Consider the following 13,373-nt stretch of genomic DNA (forward strand, 5'->3'; position numbering starts at 1 on the left):
ATTAGGAAAGACCAATCGAACCGGTCATAGGCCTTAGATAGATCAAGCTTGAGAATAAAAAAAATTCTTCTTAGCCATAACAAGGGAGTGGATGTTCTCATGGACAGTAATGATGGAATCAAGAATTTACCTTCCTGGCACAAAACCATTTTGTTGATGACTGATCAAAGAGGGAAGGCAATTCAAGAGTTTAGAGATTAGGACCTTGGAAATTATCTTATAAAAAGAGTTGCATAAACTGATTGGCCTGAACTTATCCATGGAGTCAACTCCTTGAATTTTGGGGATCAAAGATTAATTTGAAAAGAAAGATAAATTTGAAAAGGTTAATTTATTTAATTCATTTCGTGTCTTTCTATTAATTAATCTAATTGAAATATTTTATTAATTAATTCATCTATCCTAATCCTCTAATTAATTAAATATACAATATTTAATTATTCTTCTAATCAGTTAATTAAATATCTAATATTTAATTATTTCTTCCAATCATTTGAATATCTAATATCTAATGATTATTCTTCTATCCTATAATCTCAAATATTAAATGATTTCCTAAATTATTTAATTTTATTTCCAAATCACCTTCCATCTCCACTTCATCTTTCGTTTACCAACTCATCCATCATGTGGCTAAATTAATTCAACAAAAATAAAATAAATAAAACATTTATTAGCCACTTATCTTCAACCTCCAAATTTAATGAAATATTGTGTATGTACACATATTTCATAACCTTCTTCTATATTCTCTCCAACATCCCTACATCTTAGGAAGGATTTGAGTCCACTTGTCCTCTCATGCCTAAATTTTCTCCAACCATCCCTAGATTCCCTCAGTCAGCAACCCAGTCAAGGTGAGATGAGTGACACTTGTCTTCTCCTCCCCCCTTTCTCTCAATCTTCACCTTTGCTCATAGCCATCAAAATCTGTAGATTTGATCATGACCATTGATCTAGGCCACATCATCTTATCCTCTCAAGGTCTATAAAGTCAAGAGTTTGAGTTGAGAGAGAGTTAGTCTTCAAGTGGGTTTTCAAATCTAATCATTTGTGAAAACTTATGCATCTATGAGTTTTAATCTTGAAGCAAATAGCATTATCATTTAGCATAGTCATTTAGCATTGCATATCATAGCATCAGTTAACTATCAGTTATCAGTCCATTCTTCATATGTCATCTTGGAAGTTATCAATGCTTGTCTGAGAGCACACCATCTGCAACCAGGAACAATGGAGTTAGGACACAATGAGACATAAATCATGAAGGTGATAATAGTATTTTTATTTTATATGTATTTCATGTAGTTTCATTGGTTGAGTTTGGATTTCCTGTAGCATTTCCTTTGTATTTTGTGAAACTAACATGTTGCAGGTAGTATTCTGATGATGAAATTCAAGTCGACACATTTTGGTGCCCACCATGGAGCTCAAAGCCTTGTATATTCTTTCTAATATCCTATCTAATTCTCACAAAAAACAAATTTAATGCATTTGTAATAAAGATTCACACCTGTGTGAGTTCTAACAATTCTTTTATTTGATAGGTTATCGCTTTTGTCCTTCAGGTTACCACATGTGTCTTTTAGGTTAGCGCTTTTGTCTGTAAATCAATGCATTTAATCTTCAGAACAATGCTTTTGTCCTTCAGGTTCATGCATTTTTTAGTTCGGTTAACTCTTTTGTCATAGAATTCTCGCTTCTTAGTCTGCAGAGAAGTGCTTTTGTGTTTGAGGTTAGAGCTTTTGTCAGTTAGGTTAGCGCTTTTGAGGTGAAAGACAATGCATTTGTTAGGATAGCGCTTTTGTTTGCAACTAACATAATTTTTCTTGCAAGTTCGAATGTCCAAGAACTTAAATTTTCAAAAAAATGACATTCATATGTAGGGTTATTTTTAAAACAAATTTCATGCATTTCCTCACCTAGTTAATTAAGAGTTCTATTTTGGAAAGTAACACACCATGTCATGCTCATTTAGCTTAACTAAGGGGGATAAATTAAAAGCATGCAACTTGCATTTTTGAGTGACTTCTTTAAAATAGTTGCACATAGATTTACAAAAGCTAAAATGGACTTGTGTTTTCCGTGCTTGATGAAGTAGTAGGTAAGTATGCTCTCACCATCATACGGTGATCAGAAAACTAGACCTACTTTCTTTTATGTATAACCTTTAGAGGGCCTGCCTTCCCGAGCTGCCTTGAGGGGGCCAGTGAGAGGGGAATGACCTAACGTGGAAACGGGTTAATACCGAGTCCTTCCAATCCACTTTAAATTAATCGTGTTTGTGACAAAAGTCACAAGCAACATGTGTTGATAAGTTCATACCGACATTGTGTTTCCCCATAAACCCTATGGAGCGTAACCTCTATAGGATAGGAACCTTTTGTATTTATAGAGCTGAAAGTGTTGCATGTATGGCCACATGACCGAAAGCCTTTACTAAAAACCACTTGTACTAGTTGCTAAAATCCTTTTAGTTATTGGCACAGGAGGTCGGACCTCTGAAGCAGCTCACACACATACAGTTCTTAGTAGAGATATAAAGTTTGTCATGGGGAATTTTCATGGAAACTGGTTCTTGGCTGCCCCAAAGAAGTGAGTGTCGAGGTTGGAGCCAGTGTGGTCAAGCATCTAAATATCCTCTTTGAATAGCATAGCCTTGGTGGAAACTCCATGTGAGATTCAACAATTATTGTCTCAGCTTGCCATAGGATTTGTACTTGCTTATGCATTTTGTTTTTCAAAAACATTGTGTCTTCTATGTCTATGACATGTTCAAAATGGTCAAAATTTTGAGAAAATCATCATCTAAAAAATCAGCAAAAATCCAACAACTTGCTGAAGGATTTGAGAATAATCCTTGAAACATAATTAGAATAGCACTTTCAAACAACAAAACAGTGCTTTTGTCCCATAAGTTAATACTCTTTGCCACAAGAGTTAGTACAAAATCTTTTTCACATCTAAAAAGCATATCAAACCAAAATTTCAACATCAGTATCAAAACACTTCTTGAGTAGATTTGTCTCTAAACTATCACACATTTTCAAACTAGTTCAACAACAAGGTCACTAATCCAATAGGATATTTCCGAAAAGTTTCCATAAGCATAAACATTCAACAAGCTATTGATTCAAACATTTTAAGTGCTAAACAAAAAAAATCAACATCATTGTCAAGTCTCTCATCAGGATATATCAAATCCTCTATCACGAAGCTTGATCAATTTATCTTGTGTTCATTATCTTGGATATATTTTTCCTATTTTGAACCTAGGTCATATCAAAATCAAAATTGCACCAACATTGGAATCAAACAAACTTGTGAACTATTAGATGCTTATATGACTTTTAAGTATCGCCTTAACAAAAGAAAACCCAGTTATAAAGCTACCCATAAAAGAATAAGATTCTTCTATATCAATCATAAGATCTTATTAAAACATAGGACATTCCTACACCATTTTCGTCACTAATTACATGGTTGAGGTATAGAGTGACGGAGAAATTTTGCAAGGACGTGCTTTTCAACAAAGAGACATTTATCACAATGAACAAACAATAGCGGTAAAATCAACAAAGCATATCTTCCTAAACCAATAATCACTTATTGAGTTGTCCTTTGGAAACTTCAAAATTTTTGAAACAATCACATGCTAGTTTGGACTAGAGCTTAATACAAACAACTTAGAAAACAACAAAAACAAATGGAGGAAGAAGATAATCCAATATTCCAAACTTTTGGGTATACCGTTGTTGATGAAGAAGCAGTCAATAACACCATTAGAGACCTTGAGCAAGATTTCAAATTTGATAGACTAATGGAAAAATTATTGGCAAAACAAAAAGAGAAATATCTTTTGATGTTGGCAAAATTAGGAGCTAAATTGCCACAAGACTTTAACATAGAAAGCTTGAAATAAGATGTGGAGGCAAGTAACACCCAAAATGTAGATGATCCAAATAACGAAGATGAGAACAAAGAAAGTCATGAAGAGACAAGGAAAAAATGGGATGACACAAGAAAAGAGTGTAGTGATAAAATAACTTACGAAGAAATACGGAGAAACTATATGGATAATCAGTTGTTAAACCTCACTCAACAAATGCAAACTCTGCAACAACAAATACAAGATATGCAAAATGGAACAAGCTCCAAGAAGTATTCATTAGAAGATATCTGCCCATATCCTTTCGATAAAAATTTGAATATAGCACCATTTCCACAGCATTGCAAGATCCCTAAATATGACAAATACGATGGAAAATCTGATCCTCAGGATCACATTAGGGAGTTTTGTACTATGAGTATGGAATTTGCGCACAATGAAACTTACCTGATGTGTCTTTTCCCTAGGAGTTTAAATGGGAAATCAATTGAATGGTTTTCAAGATTACCATCCGGGATCAAATCTTTTGAAGAAATCATGAATAGATTTATTTCATAGTATTCCTACAATGTAAGGAATGAGATAACAATGCTGGATTTATGCAATGTTAAACAAAAGAATGGTGAATCTTTTATGATCTTTTTGCAGCAATGGAAATAGATGTTTAATATGTATCCAAGAGATGTACCTGATCAAGAAAAGATGGACATGTTCATTGATAATCTTATCAGTGAAATGAGTTATCGACTAAAAATGCAATGTCCTCCCTCCTTCGCCAAGATGATTGAGAATGGTCTGAAAATAGAAGATGCGATTGTGAAGAAAGGAGAGCTAAAAATTTACAATAATTCTTACAACAACAACAACAATAGCAACAATGACAAACCCAAATTCTGGTCAAAGAATAGGAATGTCATCAATGGAGGAAATGACACCAATAGTGCTACAAAACAACAACCAATTTTTAAACTATCAAGTCAAATCCCAAACAATAAAAATCAAGAAAGCAATAAAGCAAAGTCTTTCTTCTCCAATCCTCGTAGGAAATTCACAAACATTGGAGAACCATTAGAATCATCTTTAAAAACTCTTCTTACAAACAAATTGATTGTTTTACCAAAAGCAAGAAGTTATGAACCACCAGTCAAGCCTAATTGGTGGAATAACAATCATTTTTGTAATTATCATCGGAATAAAGGACACCAAACAAATGATTGTCAGAGATTGAAACACCTTATCCAGGATCTAATCGATAATGGAACTATCATAGTGGATAGCCATAAGACAAACGAATCACACCTAGCTTTCAAAAATCCACTCCTGAATTATGACAAAGGTGAACCATCCCAATTAAAAGATGACAAAGGAAAATCAAAAGTGAAATACACTTATACATATGATGATGTGGAAAATTTCATCATTGTTAAGGACAATCCACCTTCAGAGCCAATCAATTTCATTAGGAGAAGCAAAGAAAAGGTCACCTTTCTGATTATAATAAAAGACTCAACATCCACTTCACAATATTAAAATTTAGTAGAGAAATTACAAAGGATACCTGCTCAAATATCAATTTTGGAACTTCTCAAAGTTTCACCTATGCATAAGGAAATTTTGGAAAAATATGTAGTGGAAACAACAGTTCCAAAAAACTTGGATGTGGATTAGTTCCAAAACATGGTGGTACATCTTATAGCCCCTCATTGCTTATCATTTTCTGAAAATGATGCATCCTTGCAACATCCTCACAATGCTCCTTTACATGTTGAAGTCACCATTAATAAAACTTGTGTCAAATGTGTACTCATAGATGGTGGAGCGGGCTAAAACATTTGTGCATTAAGTTTAAAAAAAGCTTTGGGATATTCAGAAAATGTAGTAGATCCAAAGAAGAAAATAACTATTAAGGCTTATGATGAAGCAGAGCATTCTTCTAAAGGAACTATGGTGTTGCCAATCAAAATAGGACCTATGGAAAGGAATACATTATGTTAGGTTTTAGATTTGAACCTCCCTTACAACATTCTTTTGGGAAGACCGTGGATTCACACCATGCAAGTAGTTCCTTCTACATATCATCAATGTGTGAAATTTCCTCATGAAGGACAAGAGGTCACTATAATTGCAGACTATAGCCAATATTGCAATAATCTGAAGCCAACACAAGATACAAGAGTTCCACATAACAGAGAATCAGTATATCCTACCAAATAAATTCAAGAAAAATTATGGGAAACCTTTTAGAAAAAGCTCAAATTGAATGATGAAGGAATGGGAAAATATTCTTTGCATAATTTTCCACTTTAACCTAAGTCATATGAAAAGCCTACAAATATCCAATCAAAGATCTTAGAGAAATCAAAAGATATGTTTAATGGAGCATTTGTTAGAGCTGGAACCCTTGAAGAAGACACCGAAGACAAGGACATTCTTGGTTTTTTGTACAAAGATGAAAATGAAACTATAGAAATAGCCACAGAAATCAGTATTCCCATAGAACAATATGGCAATGGTTATAAAATCATGCAAAAAATGGGATATGAAGGAAAAGGACCAATTTGTAAGCAACATCAAGGTATTTCAGAATCTATTCGTCCCCACTCACAATATAAAGAAGATAAATTAGGGCTTGGATATCTAAAAAACAAATCAAAAGCAACATAATCATCAACAACCAAAGTGGATAAAGAAATTAGTCTCTAAAGAAGAACAATGGCAAGAAAAGCTACATCAAGTAGCAGAAATAGTAGCCAATAAGGAGAAACAAGAAGAAGAGATTGCAATCAAAAGAAAATAAGAATCTTTTCAACAAGTTAAAGGAATACAAGCAAGTGCAAAATCGGAACAAGATATTATAGAAGCAGTGAAAATTGAGATGGCAGAAATCAAAGAACTTTTTGCACCATACAACATTCCTGTGTGGTATAGTGGTATAGCCCTAGACAATGGTTCAGAGACAGATCCAAATGAATATGAATGGGGTCCAGATGTCTCATCTAATATATCAAGTGAAGAAAGAAATTAAGAGCAAGCAACTATGACAAAGGAAGACTTATTTATTACAAAACAAAAGATGGAGTTAGAAAGAAGACAAGAAGAACTCATAATCCAGAGAAAAGAGGCATATACAAGACAACAAAAGAAAGGGGATGACAAAGACAAAGAAATAACACCACAAGACACAAAAACACATATATATCAAGCATCTAGAAATATCAAATTTTTATCAAATAAAGAGCAAGATGTACCAAGGTATGGCAGAACCATAGAAGAACTAAGAGATAGTCAAGTAGAATTGACTATTAGTCCAGAAGAAGATGAGTTTGAAAGAAGACAAAAGCTCACAAAACAATTCTCTATATCATGTGCACTAGTATGTCAACTTCAAAATGCAAATGAATTTATTGAAAATAATCAAGAAGGAACTTGCAGTACTAAAGACCTGTATGTTGATATAATCCATTCATTTAAGGAAGAAACGTCAAATGAAGATCCATTTGAGTGTGAACCACAAAATGCTAATACTAATTTTGTTAGAACTAACTGGAAAATACTTGGGAGAGATAATCCTCAAGATAATTCTATCTATCACATTACCTACTCTATGCCAAATTATGGCCATTATGTCATGAACTTTGAAGCACCTAACGATGACAATGATTATGACTTACCCCTTCTTCATCCTAAACTAATTGATTGGGATAATCTAGAAAACCTTGAATTAGATGTTTTTTCCAATGATCACGACCTAGCTGTGTATCTTAATTTTTTTGAACCCATAACACCTAGGATATCTTCCATGGTGGAATCACGTAACATTTCTTGCAGTTAGGGGAATGCCAAACTTTCTAGTCACAAAATTGAAATAAAACAAAGAAAGAGACTTATTGTTGAAACCCATTTCATGGCAACACTAGATCAATAAAAAGAGAAAATAAAGGACGTATCTGATGGTGAAAACATCTTGGAGGCACCAAAAGATGGCAATATTGACATCTTCCCTGCATATTTTCAAGAGATATCTTCTATTCTAATAGAACCAACAGAAGAAATAAACATTGGAACATCACAGGATCCCAAGATACTTCATTCTGCTGCCTCATTAGCAGATAAAGAGAGGAAAGAATACATGGAATTCTTCAAAAAAAAGACAAATAAATTTTGCTTGGTCCTATGCTAACATGTCGGGACTTAATCCAGATCTTATAATGCATCATCTCAATGTGGATTTAAAAGAAAAACCAGTTAAGTAAAAGCTAAGGAAAATGTATCCACACATTGCTCTTCTTGTAAAAGTCGAGATAAAGAAACTATTAGATGTGGGTTTCATAAGACCTGTTGCTTATCTAGAATGGGTTTGAAGCATTGTACCAGTGTCAAAGCCCGATAAAAGCATAAGAGTCTACACCGATTTCAGAGATTTGAACAAAGCATGTCCCAAAGATGTTTTCCCACTACCTAACATTGATATAATTGTGGACTTATCAGTAGGGCATGAGATGTTTTCATTAATGGATGGCTTCTCACGATACAATCAAATAAGAATCTGATAACTCAATGAAGAATGTTGAGTACCAAACCGGTACCGAGACGGGGGTGAATCAGTATAGGTACAAAAAACTTATTCCTAACCGGTTTGATTACAAACTGTAAACTACTAGCAATCTCTAACATCGATTCAAACCAGACTACTACCGGTTAAACATAGTGCGACTATGAAAGACATGAACTAGTCAAACTTCTTAGCTTTCCACATAACCTACTTCCTCATTTCCATTTTGTCCTTATGCATAAACAGATAATCTATCATCATAAATGTAATAACTTACTAGTATAACATGATTCACCACTTGACAGAGAACAACAAAGCATCACATGAAAGAGGCATCACACATGACACACATATTTTTCACGTGGAAACCCAACTGGGAAAAACCATGGTGGGGATGAATACCCACAAGCTATTTTTGAACTCTTTAGAAGTCTGCTCTATTAGGAGCCTAGTCTGGTTAAAGACTGTTACAACAGGTTCTATTAGGAATTGATCCTGTTAGGGATCACCGGGTTAAGGGATGGCTAGAATACTCGGTTAAGGGTTAAACCCTATTAGAGGTTACCTTGTTAGAGGATTTTATGAACTCAATGGCTTTGAGTCACACTGTTAAAGGATTCACAGCAAGATGGTTAAAGCTACCCGGTTAAGGGATTTTCCAACTGTTCAAGCAGTTAAAGATCAATAGGTATTACAATGATTTGGTAATAGCACTCAATGCCAATGCAGATCCGCTTTAGTTCCTTCCTTCTGAACACACACTATGTAGGTATCAATCCTCTCATCTAGTTTGGCAAGAATCATGTATCTCTGCACTTAGATATACACACAACATTTGCCAACAACCTCAACATGAAACACAACATTGACCTTATAGAACACAGATAGGTTGGCAGCATAAAACCTAAACCCTAAACACTTAGGTTGAACAATTGATCGATTCAATCCTAACCATTGAGCACTTTGCATTTGAATACAATGGTCTTGAACAGATCTCAAGACATTCTCCATCGTTCATTCTTCACCGCTTACAAGGACTTGGCACATTCCTGAGGTAGATAGGATCAATCTCCTTCATGCAAGATCATTGACAAACACGACACTGACGTGGCAACATGATCTAATCTCCATTACAATGCTAACTCATCACACAATGTCATTGGTTGAATCACATAGGCTTGGAACACTTCAACCAGAAACACTGAAGCTAAGACTACCAACTGGTAGTCCTACCACATTCCATGCACCGGTTCTCGTTTCGACATATCGGTTCCGATTCACAACATCATACCAGTTCACTTATTGCACATATACTGGTTTACACCACCATACCAGTTCTTCTTTGCCAGTTGCTTAACTTCAATATATCGGTTCACCTCTTAGCATATTGACATCAATGACAACATACAATATCATAATGTCATCATACTCTTGCACATATGCCAACAATCTCCCCCTTTGGCATTGTTGGCAATATACAAACATATCACTCAACATCACATCTTCTCCCTATTGCTGTAGATATCTTCCCCACTTCACATCTTCTCCCCCTTTGACAACAATACCAAAGTGGAGGCACAAGCTTCCCTATTCCACTATGCTACTCCCCCTGAGAAGTAGCATCCTTCAACACATCAATCCTGAAAAAAATATTGGACACTGCAATACCGGACTGATGTGGAGCATATAATTTTAGTTCACCTCTTGAAGGGGCAGCACCCCTAACTCACCTCTTAGATAGGTAAAAGTAGCCTTCGGTAGAGGCTTGGTGAATATGTCTGCTAACTGCTCCTTATTGGAAACATGTTCTAATGCTACCTCTTTGTTCTGAACCTTTTCCCTCAAGAAATGATACTTGAGTTCAAAGTGCTTGGTTCTAGCATGTAAAACCAGATTCTTGGAAATGTTAATTGCACTTGTATTGTCACAGAATATACTTACCAGTTTAGATACAGGAACTTTGAAGCCATTCAATACATGCTTCATCCAAATAGTTTGGGTACAGTTCATAAAAGCTGCAACATACTCTGCTTCTACTGTAGACTAAGAGATACAACTCTGCTTTTTACTCATCCATGAGACCAGTCTACCATTGAGAAAGAATGCACCACCGGTTGTGCTCTTTCAGTCATCTACATTACCAGCCCAATCAACATCTGTGAACACTTTCAAGTTGAACTCATTATTGTATGGATACCATAACCCATAGTCAATAGTTCCTTTCAGATACCTAAGAATCTGCTTGACTGCTACCAAGTGGGATTCTCTTGGGCTTTGCTAAAACTGAGCAGCAATACCCACTGCATGTGCAATGTCCAGTCTGCTATGCACTACATAATGCACCTTACCAATCATATATCGGTATTCCTTCTCATTTACAAGTGTTGAGTCATCCTCTTTTGATAGTTTAAAACTGATCACCATTGGTGTACCAACCGTTTCACTGTCTTCCATGCCAAAGGTCTTCAACACCTCTTTGACATACTTGGACTGAGTAATAAAGATTCCATCTTTCATTTGTTGAATCTGCAGTCCAATGAAGAACTTAATCTCCCTTATGAGTGACATCTCAAATTCCTTCTTCAACTCATCTACAAAATCATGACTCATCTTGTCATCTCCTCCAAAGATGATGTCATCAAAAAATACTTGACAGATCATAATTTGATCTCCTTCTAATTTCAAGTAGATATTGCTATCTTCACTTGTTCTTTCAAATCCAATCTTCACAAGATGGGAGTGCAAGCATTCATACCATGCTCTAGGTGCCTGCTTTAGTCCATACAAGGCTTTATGTAGCCTACACACCATGTCACTGTCTTCTGATAGGGAAAACCCATCTAGTTGCTCTATATACACCTCCTCTTCAAGTAGTCCATTTAGGAATGCAGATTTTACATCCATTTGGTATACCTTGAATCCTTTAAAAGCTGCATATGCAAGAAGCATATGAACTCCTTCCAATCTAGCTACTGGAGCAAAGGTTTCTCCATAGTCTTCTCCTTCTTCTTGAGCATACCCCTTACACACCAGTCTGGCTTTGTTTCTTATCACCGTCCCATCTTCATTCAGCTTATTTCTGAAAACCCATTTGGTACCAATGACATTTTTATTGTCTGGTCTGGGTACCAAGGACCATGTACCATTCTTTTCTATCTGATCTAGTTCCTCTTCCATTGCCTTGACCCAATCTTCATCTTTATGTGCCTCTTTCAATGATTTAGGCTCAAATTCAGAGATCATATATGAGTTTTCTCTGACCTTTCTTCTTGTAAGAATTCCTGCATCTTTGTCTCCTATGATCTGCTTTGGATCATGATTGAGTTTGACATACCTAGGTATATTCTTAATAACTTCCTCTTGCTTTTCTTCATCATCCTCATCTTCATCAACATCTACCGGTGTAGGAGCACAGTTGATGGTACTGGGAAAATAATCAACTGGTTCCCAGAAGGTTACTACTGATTCATCTCCTACATGCTCTTTGTTAGTTTCCTCAGATTTCTTAGAGTTTTTGGGAACCCTAACATTGATGCTTTCAACAATTCTCTGAGTCCTATTGTTGAAACATTTGAGAGCTTTTCTCTTAGTGGAATACCCTAGGAATATTCCCTCATCACATTTGGTATCAAACTTTCTCTAATGTTCACTCCTCTTGATATAACATTTACTACCAAACACTCTAAAGTAGCTTACCACTGGTGTCTTACCGGTCTAGTACTCATAAGGAGTCTTATCCTTTCCCTTTTTGATGAGTACCCGGTTCATTATATAGACTGCAGTGCTCACTACTTCTCTCCAAAAGGTGTGAGCAATCATTCCTTGGATCAACATAGTTCTAGCTGCTTCAACCACAGTTCGGTTGTTCCTCTTTTCTAGGCCATTCTGCTGTAGAGTTTGAGGGGAAGACAATTGCCTCTTGATTCCATTCTCTTCACAATATTTGTCAAATTCATTGGAAGTGAAGTCCCCTCCTTGATCAGTTCTAAAGCATTTGATTTTTCTACCACTTTCCATTTCTACCGGTCCTCTGAAAGCTTTGAACTTTCCAAAGGCTTCATACTTGTCCTTCAAGAATGTGACCCACATCATTCTTGAGCAATCATTTGTTAGAATCATAAAATACCTATCTCCCTACACACTCCTAGTTTTCATAGGACCACACAAATCAGTATGCACAAGATCAAGCAAATTTTCAGCAGTGAAAGATTTACCTTTGAAGGTTGAGGAAGACATTTTTCCTAGTTGACATTCTCTGCAAAAAGGATTTTCTGGTTTGCTCAGCATCGACAGTCCTCTAACTGCCTTGATCTTACTGGCCTTTACTATGTTATCAAAGTTTAAATGGCAGAGTCCCCTATTCCATATCCAGCTATCATCAAACTTAGCCATAAGACATGTACTTATATTTGCATTCAGTTGAAATAAGTTACCTTTGGTCTGCATACTAGTGGCCATCAGTTCACCATTATTTCCTTTGATTTTGTAGACTCCATTTTTGAATTCCAGAGTGAGTCCACCATCATTTAGTTGGGCAACAGTCAATAGATTGTGTCTGAGACCTTCCACCCAATACAAATTGTCAGCACTACTCTTTCCATTTAGAGAGATGAACCCTCTGCCTTTGACCATACATGGTGCATCATTACCAAAGTGAACCACACCACCATCATACTCTTCCAGGGATATAAACTTGCTCCGGTCACCAGTCATATGGTGAGAGAAACCACTGTCAATAATCCACTCATTGGAATTATCAAAGCGGGAGACAAGAGCCTTCTTGTCTGACACATCCTCCTTGACTGCAACAAAAACAAAATCTTCATTTTATTCATCTTTCGATTCCTCATCTGTGACACCTTCATCAACTGCTACAAAATAGTTTCTCTAGTTTCCTCCTTTGAATTTCTTGAACCTTTCCGGTTTGTCCTT

The sequence above is a fragment of the Cryptomeria japonica genome, chromosome 3 (genome assembly GCF_030272615.1).
Source record: "Cryptomeria japonica chromosome 3, Sugi_1.0, whole genome shotgun sequence".
NCBI classification, from domain to species: domain Eukaryota; kingdom Viridiplantae; phylum Streptophyta; class Pinopsida; order Cupressales; family Cupressaceae; genus Cryptomeria; species Cryptomeria japonica.